This window comes from Canis lupus, chromosome 31 (genome assembly GCF_048164855.1).
Source record: "Canis lupus baileyi chromosome 31, mCanLup2.hap1, whole genome shotgun sequence".
NCBI lineage: Eukaryota > Metazoa > Chordata > Mammalia > Carnivora > Canidae > Canis > Canis lupus.
The window spans coordinates 39,832,952-39,847,845 of NC_132868.1; the positions used below are offsets into that span (position 1 = coordinate 39,832,952).

At 37.2% G+C, this 14,894-nt stretch overlaps 2 long non-coding RNA genes across 4 annotated transcripts in view; one reads left to right on the forward strand and one right to left on the reverse strand.

Moving 5' to 3' along the window:
• LOC140622323 (uncharacterized) overlaps window positions 1-9,918 on the reverse strand; it is a 25,112-nt gene extending 15,194 nt beyond the window's left edge. Inside the window, exons 1-2 of one of the 2 annotated variants that reach the window (XR_012022086.1) lie at window positions 9,819-9,918; window positions 7,780-8,358 (exon numbers count right to left, since the gene is read on the reverse strand). This is a non-coding gene — a long non-coding RNA (uncharacterized lncRNA). The other variant, XR_012022087.1, reaches the window with a different exon arrangement.
• Window positions 7,863-14,894, forward strand: part of LOC140622322 (uncharacterized) — a 24,270-nt gene continuing 17,238 nt past the window's right edge. The window contains exons 1-2 of one of the 2 annotated variants that reach the window (XR_012022085.1): window positions 7,863-8,370; window positions 12,014-12,207. This is a non-coding gene — a long non-coding RNA (uncharacterized lncRNA). The remainder of the gene's footprint in view (window positions 8,371-12,013; window positions 12,208-14,894) is intronic. The other variant, XR_012022084.1, reaches the window with a different exon arrangement.

Here is a 14,894-nt window from a genome sequence, read left to right on the forward strand (position 1 = left end):
CTTCTGTACATCAGGTAAAAGGACTCATCAAGGTGCATTTACCCAGCTAAGGTGACTTCGTTACAAAGGCTACCCTCTACCTACATTTGTCTCTACTAGCCTCTTTGAAAAAGAACAGCTCATTGCAGATCCTAAGTTTCCTAAGTTCCTCCCTCACCTCTGCCCTCCATGACCCCAACCTTTATTTTTCTATTTGCAAACTTGTTCTATCCTTTCTCCTTGGATGTACCACCTTGTCTTTCTCACCTTGGCTTTATTCCTAAGTATGACTACATCACTCCTCTATAGCAATACATTCATAGTGACTTCTTGTGGGAAAACCCTTCCTTAATAAATCGGGTTTCTGGGGATCTTCTCTCATGGATCTCTTATCTATCTCATATGTATTCTCTTATTAATCCTCATTGACTTTCCGTAGTTTTGATCCTCAACCATTCTGATCTGGATGTTAAAACAACCTCCTCCCTAACCTCCAAAATCCTGTATGACCCAGTTGCTGTTTACATCAATAGGCTTCCTCATCCTCTTCCCATAAATCCTGGATTCCAAATACAAAGAAACTTTCTGAAGTTCCTCAGATGCATCATGTTCTTGGCCTCCCTGTTCTCTACACACACTCCTCCATCCTCCCTCTCTTTACTTGGCCAACTCAAAATCATCCATCAGGACTTCCCTTAGATGGTACCTCCTCTGGGTAGCTTTCTCTGGTCTTTGCGACTTCCAGGCTAGGTTAAAGCTGGGCAGTCTGTTTTATCTCAGCCACAACATAAATCACGCTTTACTGTAATTGTCTGCTTCTCTGTTCCCTTCCCAAGGACATAAACTCCTGAAGTCAGGGACTGTCTTATTTGCAGTTGTATTCTCTGAGCTTACTGCTCAGTTCTGATTTAGGGACAAAAATAGCAATGTACAGTCTCTGAAAAAGCCTTGACTTTTCTACCTCCATGATTTTGCACATGCTGCGTTTTTTGGTCTGAATTTCATTCCTACAAATTTACCCTCCCTCTAGCCCTGTGTACATTCCTCAGTCTATTGTAATCCTGCTTATTCTTAAAGGTCATATTGAGGCATTCTCTAATTCATGAGCATTAGCCTAATCAGACCCACTAAAATTGATCTGATCTAAATCCTAACCATGTAATATGAATCACATGGTTTTGCAATGGACTCAGTATCTCTTTCTTTCTTCCAAAACAGATGGATTAAAAATAGGAACTATGTCTTAAAATATTTGTATTCTCTATATTATCTATCACAGGGTTTTACAGTCAGTGCTCAATATATACTGAATGAATTATTATGAAATAATTTCCCAAAGCTATAAACTTTACTGTTCTCTCCAGAAAATATTCAGTAAGAATACTTTCCCTCTTTTGAATTTCTTAATCTTTCCCATTCTAACAAGGAAGTATGTGATTTATTTCTACATATTTTCCTCACCAGATTGCAGGAGAAATCCTCCTGAATACCTGGTGAGAGCAATAGAAGTGCGTGAATAATTCTATTCAGTAGAAGCGAAATTGGAATTAGAATTCACATATCTTTGACTGCTGTTTCAAAGACTCAAAGATCTCCAACAGGAGCTATTTTGTCCCCTACATAGGAGCAAAGTGTAGTGTGTGCCCCTTTTTATGTTTTCTCTCATCACCAACATGGCCAAAGCCCAACCACCCATCCTTAGACACTCCAGCTCAAATCATACATCATTTGTGAAGTCTTTCTTGCTTTCTTTAAAGCTCAAAATTCTTCTTTCCAGCCCTTTATACACATTATACTATGTATCGTTCTTATGATAGTCATTTCTTTCTGCCTCATATTTTTGTGAATATTTATACCCAAGTCTTGAATCCTTTCAAAAGCGTGAGTTTTCAGAGAGCAGAATTTGTGTATGATTTTGCTCTCCCCCTTTGCCCATAGAAAAGTGTCTCGCACATACTAGTTAGCTTTATTGCTTATCTGTTGGATGGCATATGATATATACATAAAGACTATGTATATGAATATAATATGTTTATACAGTACCAGTATTTATAATTTTGGAGCATAACTAGTTTCTATATAAGCCAATTTGCTCACCACTGTAAAAAGGAATCAGATTGATTGATTTTATTGGACCCTAAAAGGCTGTATCAAACTTATTTAGTGTCATTATCCTCCACCCTAAAATGTAACAAGAGTCTCAAATGGAATTTTAATCATGTCTTAGATATCACTTCTTTCCAAGGCCTTCCCTGATCCCCAAGGATTTCTGATAGCTTTTATTATAATTCCATAACAGTAATTATAGTATATTATAGCTGCCCAGTCATTTAACTGCTTTGTCTTTGATGCTCTTGAGGGCAGGGACTGTATCATCATATTGACTTTTATGTTCATGCTGCTTAGGAAGATAGCTATGATAAACAGAATAAAGCCTCTCTCAAAGATGGCCATGTCCTAACCCCCAGAAGCTGTACATATGTTACCTAATGTGCAAAGAGTGACTTTCCAGATGTGCCTAAACCAAGAAACTTGAGATACTATCCTGGATTATACAATTGGGACCTAAATGTAATCACAAGGGTCCTTATAAATGAAAGAGGCAAGAGAGTCAGTAAGAGGAGGTAAGACAACAGAGGGCATGTAGGAACAATGTAATTGGTAGCTTTGAGGGTAGAAGAGGGACATAAGTCAAGGAATTCAGATGGTCTCTAGAAGCCAGAAAAGTCAAGAAAATGGAGCCGTTCAACCCCCAAGCCTCCAGGGGGAACACAGTTTAGCCTGCACCTTGATTTTAGCCTACGAAGATCTATTTTGACTTCTTCTGACATCCAGAAGTCTATAATGAATGTACTGTTTAAAGCCACCAGGTTTGTGGCAACATATTACGGCAATAATATGAAACTGATACAACAGCCAGCCAACACATGGCGAATGATTCATAAATATTTTCTCATTAGAAGAACTACAAGATATTAGGTTTAAAAAATATCAGAGAATTAATGGATGTTGGTAGCATTTGATGATGGGCTTGAGGAAGAAGGGCAGGTAAAGGAAAAATTGCCTATTCCTAGTCGAAGATGGGCTTTAGAGAGAGGTGCAGGTAAAATAAAAATTCCCCATTTTCTGGTTTAGGCAACTTAGTGGACAGTATGTATTAAAAAGCTTATGTTCTTAGTTTTAGATATGTTTGATACTAGGGCCACTATGGAACTACCAGTTGGAGCTGTCCAGGAGACATTGGAAAATGTGGTCCAGGAACTCAGGATATGTGATTTAACCAAATAGCCTTGAGATGTAAGAAACATGGGAAACAGCTGGAGATAAGGCTAGAAAAGCAGCATGATGTTTCTTAAATGCCAAGGGAAGCCAAACCTAATTGATGAGAAGGTGGGGATGAGCATTGAAGGAATTTGAACTGAGAAATGATATAATCAAAGTGATGCTCAAAGAAGATTAATCTGGTGATCTTATGTAAAATAGATTGGCAGGAAGTGAAACTTAAGACAGAAATACCATTTATACTTTACAGATCACTTTCAAAGACAGTGTCTTATTTGATCCTCACAGTAATCTTGTGAGACAAAGCATCATCTCTTTTTTTTTTAAGATTTTATTTATTTATTTGAGAGAGAGAGAGCATGAGTGGTAGGGAGAGGCAGGGGGAGGAGCAGACTCGCCACTAAGCAGAGAGCCCTATGCGTGGCTCGATCCCAGGACCTGGAGATCATAACTTGAGCCGAAGGCAGATGCTGAGCCAACTGAGCCACCCAGGAGCCCCAAGGCAAAGCAGTATCAATTATATCATAAATCACTTGTATTATATTGACAATTATTTCAATCTACTTTTAAAGCTTTACATATAATTTGCACTGTGCTCAATTTCTTACTACTTTAATCAGTGTATTAGGGGTTTTGGTCAAATTTATAGCCCCATGGGGGAACCTAGGAGGCTCAGTTAAGTATCTGCCCTCAGTTCAGGTCATGATCCTAGGGTCCTGGGATGGAGCCCCACATCAGGCTCTCACTGCTCTCAGGGGAGTCTGCTTCTCCCTCTCCCTCTATTCTCTCTCTCTCTCAAATAAATAAATAAAATCTTTAAAACAAAACAAAACAAAATAAATCTCTAGCCCTTAATAATCAGGAACCATTTATCAGTAGAAAATCAACAGGAATGAATGAAATTCATCTGTACAAAATATTTCAGTACTTACCTATGCCAAATAGTGTTAAGAGGAAGGAGGGAGACCACTGTATTACTAGTAGATGGAATAACAAAATGTTCCTCTAAAATGAGTTGGACCAAATACTTTCATCACAATTAACCATTGTTATGATACAACCATATTAATCCAACATTGTTAACAGAGAAAAAGCATCTGGATGAACCATTCCAAACCTTCTCTAGAAGGTTCCTCACATGGCACTTTGAGATTTCAAAATTGACTCTAATATCCATCTGACAAGGCTTTAAAATTGCAGAGCTTAAAAATCACATACCATAATGAAAGAGTCTCTGGGGCTAAATTTAGGTGCTGTTAAATCACTAGGAATGATTTGGTCAGAACAAGAGAAAGATAACTGAGAGAGTGCCCAGGTATATCAAGTAGGAGCTCTGAATTTCTCACCATTATAATTCCCAATTCATTTCTCTTCATTTGATTTATAGAGAGCTGCTCTGAAGCATCCAAATGAATAATTCAACACTTAAAGACACGAGAAACAATGCAGACCTATCTTCATACGAATTAAAACAGATTCAGAAGCTGATTTCACTGTCACTCAAGCTCGCCCAAAAAGTTCACTTTTGACTCATGATTTGGCCCTTCACCATCATTAATCCAGATAAAACCACCATTTTTTGGACATATTTACTGCTGGCAATACCTTTTTTTTTCAAAATACAAATATTAGTAACTATTTAGATGAGCTCAGTGTTTCAGCAAACCAGAAATGGTCAACATGGTCTAAAGTTTCCTGCTCAAAAAAATGGTCCATGGACCAGCAATATCAGCACACTTGGGTGCTTATTAGATAAGGAAGATCTGGAGAATTCCCAGGAACCCACCAAATGAGAACACACCTTTTCACAAGATCCACAAGTAATTCATTTACACATTAAAAACTTGAGAAGCTCTGATCTAAAGCAGATACACTTCAAAAATTGTCTTTTCATTGTATTCCCTAAAGTCCTCCCAGCGAACATTTCTATGACATTATAGGAATGCCAACCCTTCTAAGGTTTCCTATTTCTTTTATTTCGGATCAGCTTCCATGAGAGCATAAATATCCAATTATCTAAAGTGTTTTCTGACTCCTTGTACTTATGCATAGTGGTTGTAGGTGAGAGTTAATTGTTTTCATTATACACACTTCTAGCTTGACTATACACCTGTCACATTTCCTTTTGTCTGACTTAGTTTGTACAAATCTTAATAAGGAAAGAAGAGGAAGCACAGCTAGCAGAAAGCATGTGTTGAGATGAGTGGAATGCTTTACAGCTCAATATCTATTTCTTGAGTTGGCCTTAAATGACAGGTTAGAGATGACTAGATAGAGAGGAGAAAGAATTGAAAAGAACTTGAATGATTTGTTATTTCAATCATGCCTCCTTGCCTGACCCAGTTTGCCTGAGTGGAATTGTACAAACAATCCTGGAACATCTCTGCCACCATGAGTACATAGCACCCTGGTTAAGTTTAAAAATGCATGAAATGAAGCATGCTACAATGAAATAGAGTGTTTTTCAGTTTGGTCTTTAAAGTTCCTCCTTACCAATTTATACCTTCTCTCCAAAAGCTTAGAACGAATTTAAGTTCATGGCACTTATGTTCACCTTTTTCTTTTCTTTTTCGCTCATAGTTCAGTGTGAAGAGTAAACTTAAGGTTAGAAAATCTGAGAACTGATATCTGAATTTTAAGGATATTTTTATGGCATCATTAGTTCTTTATGAACACATGCATGCACTTAAAGAAAAATAATAGTAAATAATATCAGAAGGATTAAGTAGAAATATAATGAAGCCAATTAAAGTAGCTCCTAAGTGACTGCATAAGGATAATACTGGAACACTAACTAAATGATCTGGAAAACAAATGGATGTTAGTTAAGCCTATAAAGTACTATCGGTAGAATATAGGGTATTTTCATGTTTTATCAATAATCAAGTTGATAAATAAAACTTTATTGTATTAATAGGCAGTATTAATTACATTTAACTTTTAAAAATACTTCACTGTTCAGAAATAAATGAGAATTTTATTAGTTTAATTATTTTTTAGTCTCTATTTTTCACTTCAATAATTGCATTTGTAAACCTGAATCTGAGGTCTTTAAGCATAGTCCAATCCCTTTACTAGCAAGTGGGACAGAATGTGTATATGGGCCTTCTCATCTGCAAAAGACAAACCATCTGGAAGGAAAATAAAATTGACCTTAGAGAGCCAGCTTAGGGGTGTCTGGGTGGTCAATCAGTCAAGAGTCTGCCTTTGGTTCAGGTCATGATCCAGGGTTGTGGGATAGAGTCCTATATTGGGCTTCCTGCTCAATGGGGAGTTTGCTTCTCTCTCTGTCCTCTGCATCTCCCCCCACTTGTTCTCTCTCTCTCTCTCTCTTTCTCTCTCTTTTTCTCTTTCTCAAATAAATAATATTTTTTAAAAGAAAAAAAAGTCAACCTAACCATCCCAAAGATAACTTTCCTGTTACTGAGGTCTAGGTCTTCCCCTAAACACCAGGAGGGATAGTGAGTATAGGAAAGAAACCCAGATTCATGTTCTGCTAATGAGCTGGTAGGAGAAAAGCTAGATACTCTAAGGATTTCCCAAGTACAACTAGTCAAAAACTGAAACATGGCTAATACGATGCAGGGTATGCACACTCCTCACTAACAGCTCAAATGTTGGCACCCCATACAAGATATCTTCCTCCCCCAAGACCCATTTTGTCATTTACCAAATCTCCCCCTGCAAACCCATGGCATCACCTTCTATCTTTTTGCCTGTGTCTAGATGTCCATTTCCATGCATTCCTTCATCTAGCCCTGGCTCCTGGAACCTCAAGCAAGGTCTATAGCCCAAGTTAGCCAGGGTAAATCAAGAAAACAGAGCCTTTGACAGGTAGTTCAAAAGGGACTTTTAAATACAGGAATCAGTTACAAAAGTGTTGCAAGAGATGTAAAATCAAAAGAGGTAATAAGAGAACTTTTAGGTTAGCAACAGCAGAAAGCCACCATCACCCCTTGAGTAGTTGAGATTAAAAAAAAAGAAGAAGAATAGGAATTATTAGAACCCAGAAGCCAGGGATACCAATAGAAAATGAGACCACAGAAGGAAGAACTGAATGGTAAACTAGTACCACAAAAAGAGGCATGGGCAGTACCATAAATCTCTCCCAAGTCAGAGTAGGAGGGAACTGTACTTGACTACTTGACTGGCTACTTGACTTCTCTGCCTTCCAATCTCCTGCCCATTCCTTCAATTGGCCAAACTAAATGCAAGCCAGCAGGGTCAAACCCTTATAATACAAAGCAGAGCAAAAGAAGGCTGGGAATGGATGTGAGAGCAAACACTGAATGACTGTCATGAGCTGCTTTTCACCTAGAAGTAACATCAGGCTGTCATTTCACACCCCCCTCTCCAGGGATCTTCAGGATGACATCTGAGACCCACATACAAGAACATTCTAGAGTAATATCTTTCATGAGCCTCTCTGTATCCTTAAGTTAGTGATTTTTCCCTCTCTAAGGAACAACTCAGATTTACGACACAGCTTGACTTGTGGCAGCTGCTGAAGGCTCTCACCTATTTCTGTCAACCAGGAACCTGATAGTCACAGAAGTGGAATCTAGTGTCTTGCTTTAGAACTCAGAACCCTTAGCCCACAAGTGCTTCTGAAGTCACTAATGCCATTGTAGTGGTTCACTGTGGACCAGAGATCTTCCAGCTCTTTCTCCAAATCATATTGCATTTAACGAGGATAATCATTTCTAGCCGCCATAATAAAGATACACCAAATTCTCAGTCTCGGTGGCGGCCCAACATAATAAAGATTTTTTTCTCTTTTGCACAAAGACTGATTTGGGTCAGGATCTCTCCTCCATCTTGAGCAAAGTCATCTGGATCAATTGGCCTCCAAGGCAGCTCAGGCCTAAGTTGCAGCTTTTGACAATCTATACGGAGATGGCCACTAAGGACATTTACCGGCTTTGATATGTGGCAACATCAGTGACAGATGAAACTGCAGCTCTGAACCTCAACCAAGAGCAGCAATAGAATAACAGAGCAGATGAAGAGGACTTGGAGCCCATACTCACTGGTGCCAAGATTCAGAAATAGCCAGCAGCATAATGGTCCAAACCTTGGTCGTGTAAGGCTAATTTCCTGTTGAAATTGGTAATAATTCTCATTAATTTAGATGTAGAAACTATTTCAACCACTTAGCCCTATCACCCACCCTCTGCCCAAGCTACTTAAAGGGTCCAGTGTCTGCTCTGGCTATCACCAGACTACACTTTTTTTTTAAGAGATCAAGGATGAGGTCATTTAAAAGCACATTGATATAACCTTTGGAACACAGAAGAGTATCATCAGGATTCCCTCTCCCCTCAGGCGACCTCGTGTTTTTGTTAAACAAACAACAATAAAATAAAACACAAACATTAGAATACTTATTAATTTTCCCATTACAATCAGAAAATGTGAAGTATCTCCTCTACCCCTAAGAGTATCTGGTCTCTTCAACAAGAACCACTAGTTAGTAAATTAGATTTCTAGGACACCTACAGCCTATCCAAGAAACCAAGGGGTATAGAGACAATGACCTTTAAGACATAGTAAGTCAATAAATGCATTTACTGATTTCATTTAATCTGTGAAATAGCCAATCATGTAATTCTTCATGAATAAATAATCCTGTATTACTTCTTAAGAAAGATTGAATTGAGTGGCCATAGAGAGTCTTGTCCCCTCTCCCGACACTCAGATTCCTTCTATTTCACCTTTGATTTACTCTCTCATATGTCTATTATCCTCTTCTGGGGTGATTGTATTCTTTACTGAGATGCGGGGTTTTTTCCTCTTATACATGTAAATAAAACTGTTCCAGCATATTTATCAATGAGTTTTCCAATCCCATGAAGCATTTGGAAATCTGATCTCTCAATTTGCCTATTTGATTTTTTTTTCCTTTTAAGGGTATTGTTTAGTTTTTGTCAAAGTAATGTATTCAGTTTGTTTAAAAACTAAATAGTGGGATCCCTGGGTGGTGCAGCGGTTTGGCGCCTGCCTTTGGCCCAGGGCGCGATCCTGGAGACCCAGGATCCAATCCCACGTCGGGCTCCCGGTGCATGGAGCCTGCTTCTCCCTCTGCCTGTGTCTCTGCCTCTCTCTCTCTCTGTGACTATCATAAATAAATAAAAAATTAAAAAAAAAGAAAAACTAAATAGTACTAAAAAGAGTATAAGGAAAAACAGCAGTCAGATACTTTTATCAGATAAAATTGATAAATTGATTCCAGAGACAATTTCAACTCTTGTGATTCTTTTATGTGGCATTTACCTTCACATTTATAAATATATTTGTATTATTTCTTTTACTCACCAACTTTTATTTTCAAAATTCTCAAAGCCACAGAAGCATTGAAAGAATGGCATCTTTCAGAGATTCAGCAATTTTTAACATTTTTCCACATTGTTTTATCCTTCTCTTTCAACAAACTATTTGGATATAAGGCACACATATTATGATACTACAGCCAAATACTTTAGCACATATCCTTTAAAATTAGGGTATTCTTCCCCAAATGTCTTCTGGCTTTTGATGACATTGTTTAAGTAACTCACCAGCTATATTAACAAATCACCTACTTAGAAATTAAAATCATGGCCTAGTGGAGCATATCCCTTGATCTGTATTCCTCTACTGCCTACTGGCCCATTCATAGCACAACTACCCAGACAACACCATAGAATTTGAATATGGCTCCTTTCATTTGTTTACTCATAATATAGCTTCCACGGAGATTATGAGTTGCTTTTCCATTCTTTTCTTCAACCTTCAGTGCCACATCTTCTTTTACATCTACTAATAACTTCCAGATAATTTGTATAACTGATGACCTAGAAGAATCTGAAATATACTTGTAATCGAGTAAGAATTACACTAAGCAGCACCAGGCCATGGTGTGAGATGTTCTTTGGGCCTTCCTCCTACCTACCTTAAAGGTATGGTATCCACACTTACCTTTATCTTAAAAGCAGAAAGGACTAAAGATGATAGAAGCATCTATCTTAACAATCCTATTTATCTTCTTCCACAGGCATATTCATACCATTGTTCATGAGTGCACGTATACCCCAAGCTCCAAAGTCCCACTGAATGATGTAGGATGAGAAACTACCATGTTTACCCAGAAAATGGTGCTCTCTCTAATGGTTATTCCTCGAGGACCAGTAGTAAAAGGCCTTCTCCTTCCACAATGTGGAACACCCCTTAGAGGACCATAACATTCCACAAAGTAATCTGATTTCTGCTATATCTGAGAGGGGGTGTCAGGAAGTGGCATATGAGCTAACATAGGGACCCTGCACTGTCCTTCATAGGTACCTCCTGAACTGTCCTTTCTCTATATACTCAGGAATCAAGGCAAGGGCGGGGACCAACAGAATCATGATTCCAAGAGTCTGAAATACATCTCTAGTGAAAGCAGGAAGCAAGGGCTTGTTTGGATCTGGTCTAGACCAGAGATGAGAAGTAGGATGTGCACTGTTGGGATATTTAGGAAAATAAGTTGAGATTTTAAATCTCCCATGTGAAGACCCTTTCATTTGGAGGCCAGCATGGGCAGTCAAGAAAAGGGCAAATCCTTAAGCGTGGTTTACAGGCAGAAAAGTTGATCTTTGGTTTCATTTCTCCATTCTTTTGGAATGTTTGGTAACCACACATCTCAGCCTGTCAGACTTACATGTGTGGTCAACAGAGATCCAAATCATTAAAATCAAATCCAAATCTGATGCCCACTGAGCATGTTTTTCAATGTCTGTTTAGATTTTCTTGAACAGGGAAATCTTTTATCTCCCTAGTGAGAACCCCTGCCTACTTACAACTTATAAAGGAGACATCATTAGCTGTTCCTCACAATGATCTTTCTACTCCAAGAATTTTGACCAAAGGTTAGCTTGGCTTTTAAGCCTCTCCCCTCAACTTTCATTTTTCTGTGTCTCTCTTCATGAGCAGAGTCAAAAGTGGAACTAGAGCGCTCAAGCATTTCTCCATCGGAAGAAGAATAATTTTCTAACTTTTCTTTAACTAATAAGAGGAATGCTATTTTATATTTAGCTGCTGTTTATTTTTTTCTGAGAACCCAAATTTATTTCTTCCTTCCCAGAGAGCATTTCAGCAATGCAATTCATAAAATTAAATAATAATTACCATGGCAAATGTAGACAGGATCAGAAACAATGGCTTTCTAAAGCAAATATCTCCTAAAAGAAGTGATAAAACCTCAATTTATATGAGACTATAACATCTAGATTTTACTTACATCAGACTTAAAAATCATTTAAACTGAGAACAAATGTAGAATCATCATGAACGGGAATGGCAAATAGTGTTATATTGATGAATTCTAAATACTTATGATGAACATAGGAAAAAAACCCTTAAAAGTGGCCTTCACATGAAACATTTTCCTTTTGACTTCTCCAAAATACTTTGAAACTCTAGTATAGGGGCAGCTCAGGTGGCTCAGTGGTTTAGCGCTGCCTTCAGCCCAGGGCATGATCCTGGAGACCCGGGATCGAGTCACGCATTGGGCTCCCTGCATGGAGCCTGCTTCTCCCTCTGCCTGTGTCTCTGCCTCTGTTTGTGTGTGTGTGTGTGTGTGTGTTTCTCATGAATAAATTAAAAAATCTTAAAAAAAAAGAAACTCTAGTATAAATTTCTCCAGTCATGCCTTTTAAAGTGGGCTCCACAGATCAATAGTATCAAAATTTTCAGTATGTGTATTTAAAATGCATCTTCTTGTGTTCCATCCTAGATGCTTTCCTAATGATTCTCACTTGTACTAAGGTTTGAGAACTATTATGCAAGAGAAGAAAAAATGGAATAATTATTTGAGAGAAAGGATTTTACAAACATCAGACATCAAAGATAACTATAAAAATAACAATAAACAATATATTTGGGAGTAAGTGCTGACATGTTATTCTAAGGAAAGGACGTGGTGCCCAGGTAAGGCATCAACAATCCTGAGTTGCTCATTTTGAGGGTAGGTGATGGAAATATGGAGCCATTATTATTCTACTTTTGAATGTATTTTTAATTTCCAATACTACAAAGTCTTGAAGCTTGTTACATTTACATATGATTCTCAAGATAAGGAAGAAACATTGGCCATACGGTGACTTATCTTTTTCACATGATGAACTAAGAAAGATTAATTCTATGTGCCCTGAAATCAGGCAGTGTACATTTGGCATTTAATCTAATTGTAACTGAGCTTGATTCAATTAGGTACATACAAATTTGTATTTGAAAATATTTTTTCTTCTGAAAACAACATTCTAAGTTACAATAGTCATCTAAAATTATGTTTTTTTACCTTCTTGACATTTCTTGCAGTGTTTCCAGTAGCACTTATTAATTATAACTACTCTGATGTGACATCACCTTTCATTTTCTGATCTTATTCTTTCCCACATGACCCTGTCTCTCTTGAAAAATAAAACTCTTACTTTGGAAAAGCAACTTTAATATCTGGGATCAGTAGAAAGGGTCATGTCTCATTTATTAATGTGTTGGAGTCTTTGTCCCTTTAGTCTTTTTTGATCTGAAGAAAAATAACTTTGTTTTTTTCTACTAGCCCCATATACTCTGAGGCATTGAACTCTTAGCCTCGCTATGCCCAGAAGCCACTTTTTAAAGGGCTAAACTCTTCTTAGATTGGTTTGTACAACTAAAACAATTTGAAGTACATCCATAAGTTTTATGAGATCAATAGTCTGGTCTACACAGGAGATGGCAGAATGGTACCAAGAGCGGTCCAAGCCACAACTTTCTTTCAAATGGCTCAACAGCCCTTTCAGGCATCAGCAAGATTGAATGAAACGATGTCTCCAGCTTTTGCCAATCACACTGTTGTGTAGACAAACAGCAATTAGTTAGCTTAATTAATCTAGTCAAGGTTGGAACCATCTACAGTCATGAGTGTAGACATAGCTCAAGATGCAAAAACAAAACAAAACAAAAAAACCAACAAAACTATTATGAAAATAAGTTTTCATGTTTACATCTAGCCACATTTTTATTTTTTTTATTTTTTTTTTTATTTTTTTTTTTTAGCCACATTTTTAAAAGAGCAGTAAGATTAAAAGGAGGAATCAAGAGAAAAAGAACCTAACTGGGAGAGAATATTGTTTAAAAATCTATTAACTTCTTGTTAATAAAGACATAACGAGGCTTGTTTGGGAGAACATGCTTTGCCTCTTATACTGTCATTGGATCATATTGACTTAATCAGCACCAAGTGGTGATGACCCGGGCTTCCTCATATGGCAAATTATTTCTAGTCAAAAATATATTATCTTCATAAACAAGCAAAACTGAATTCTCTTGTTTAGCAATGCAGCCTTTGGTGTTAAAATTATAAAGCAAAACAAAGACATGATTACCATAGAAGCTGGATTAGTGGTTATTTCTCAGAGGGAGACAGTTATAATTGAGGGGTACACGGAGGGTTTCAGAGGTGCTAACAACATTCTCTTTCTGGAACGGAGAGGTACTTAGACAAATGTTTGCATTTACAATAATTCCTTAAACTGTATATTTGTGTTTTATGTCTTTTTTAGTGTGTATTATATTTTACAATTTAAAAAAAATGTTTAAATGATATAGCTACTCAAGGGACTGTAATTTATACATCTGATTTGCTCACCAGGGTTCTAACTAATCTTGAACAGAAACCAAACCAGAATTTCCAATAGGAATTTCCCCCTATTCAAAAATATAGAAAGATACATTACATATTTATATTAATCTGTGTTTGAATATACACACATTTTTGTATATTGTTTCATTTCTCCAGTAAAGATGTACCTGAAGCAACATTTCTAGCATCTGGTTAAATCTAGAGGATCCTACTTTCAGCTAATATTTCAGACTAAACCTTTTGGCTTGAGTACCATTAGAATCTAAATCTTTTTTCAGCTTTATGTTTTTCAAAATATGACCTCATATTTCCTAGTCAACTTCTCTAGCCTGTCTTTATATAATAGTCTCTAATCAAATTATAAAGGCCACTTGGTGCTCTCTGACTAAATATGGGGCAATGTGACTTCTAGAAGTCTTCCCAGGCACTCCTCAATCTGGGCTAAAGTAGAATTTAAACTAATGCTCAGATAGCGATGGGATAAGAACTGGGTTTTATGATGGGATGAGCACTGAGTGTTATACTATATGTTGGCAGATCAAAGTTAAATAAAACAAATGTAAAAATAAATAAATAAACTAGAAATAATAAAAAAAAAACTCTGGTAGCACAAATGACTTCTACATGACTACAAAACTATAGAGATATGTTCTTAGAGGCCAAAAAATATCATATCACAACTTCAAATAAATCCTATTTGAATAGTCATATGATCCATTTAATTCTAGGCTTTGACCTTTTCTAAGAATCAATATCTGTAAACTGTTCAATAGAACTCTTAACAGTCTTAAACTCGAACCCAGACATGCTCAGGGAAATCTTGTACCACCAATATCACACCAAATGAGAAATTTAAAAGATGAAAGCAGGAGAGAGAGAGAGAGAGAAATACTGTGTTCTAAAGAATGCTGCATTTGTAGTTGTGGTGGGAGGCTACTAAAATGAAAGAGATGTGTGGTGTTAGCACAGGGCTGGACTAAGCTTAGTGACA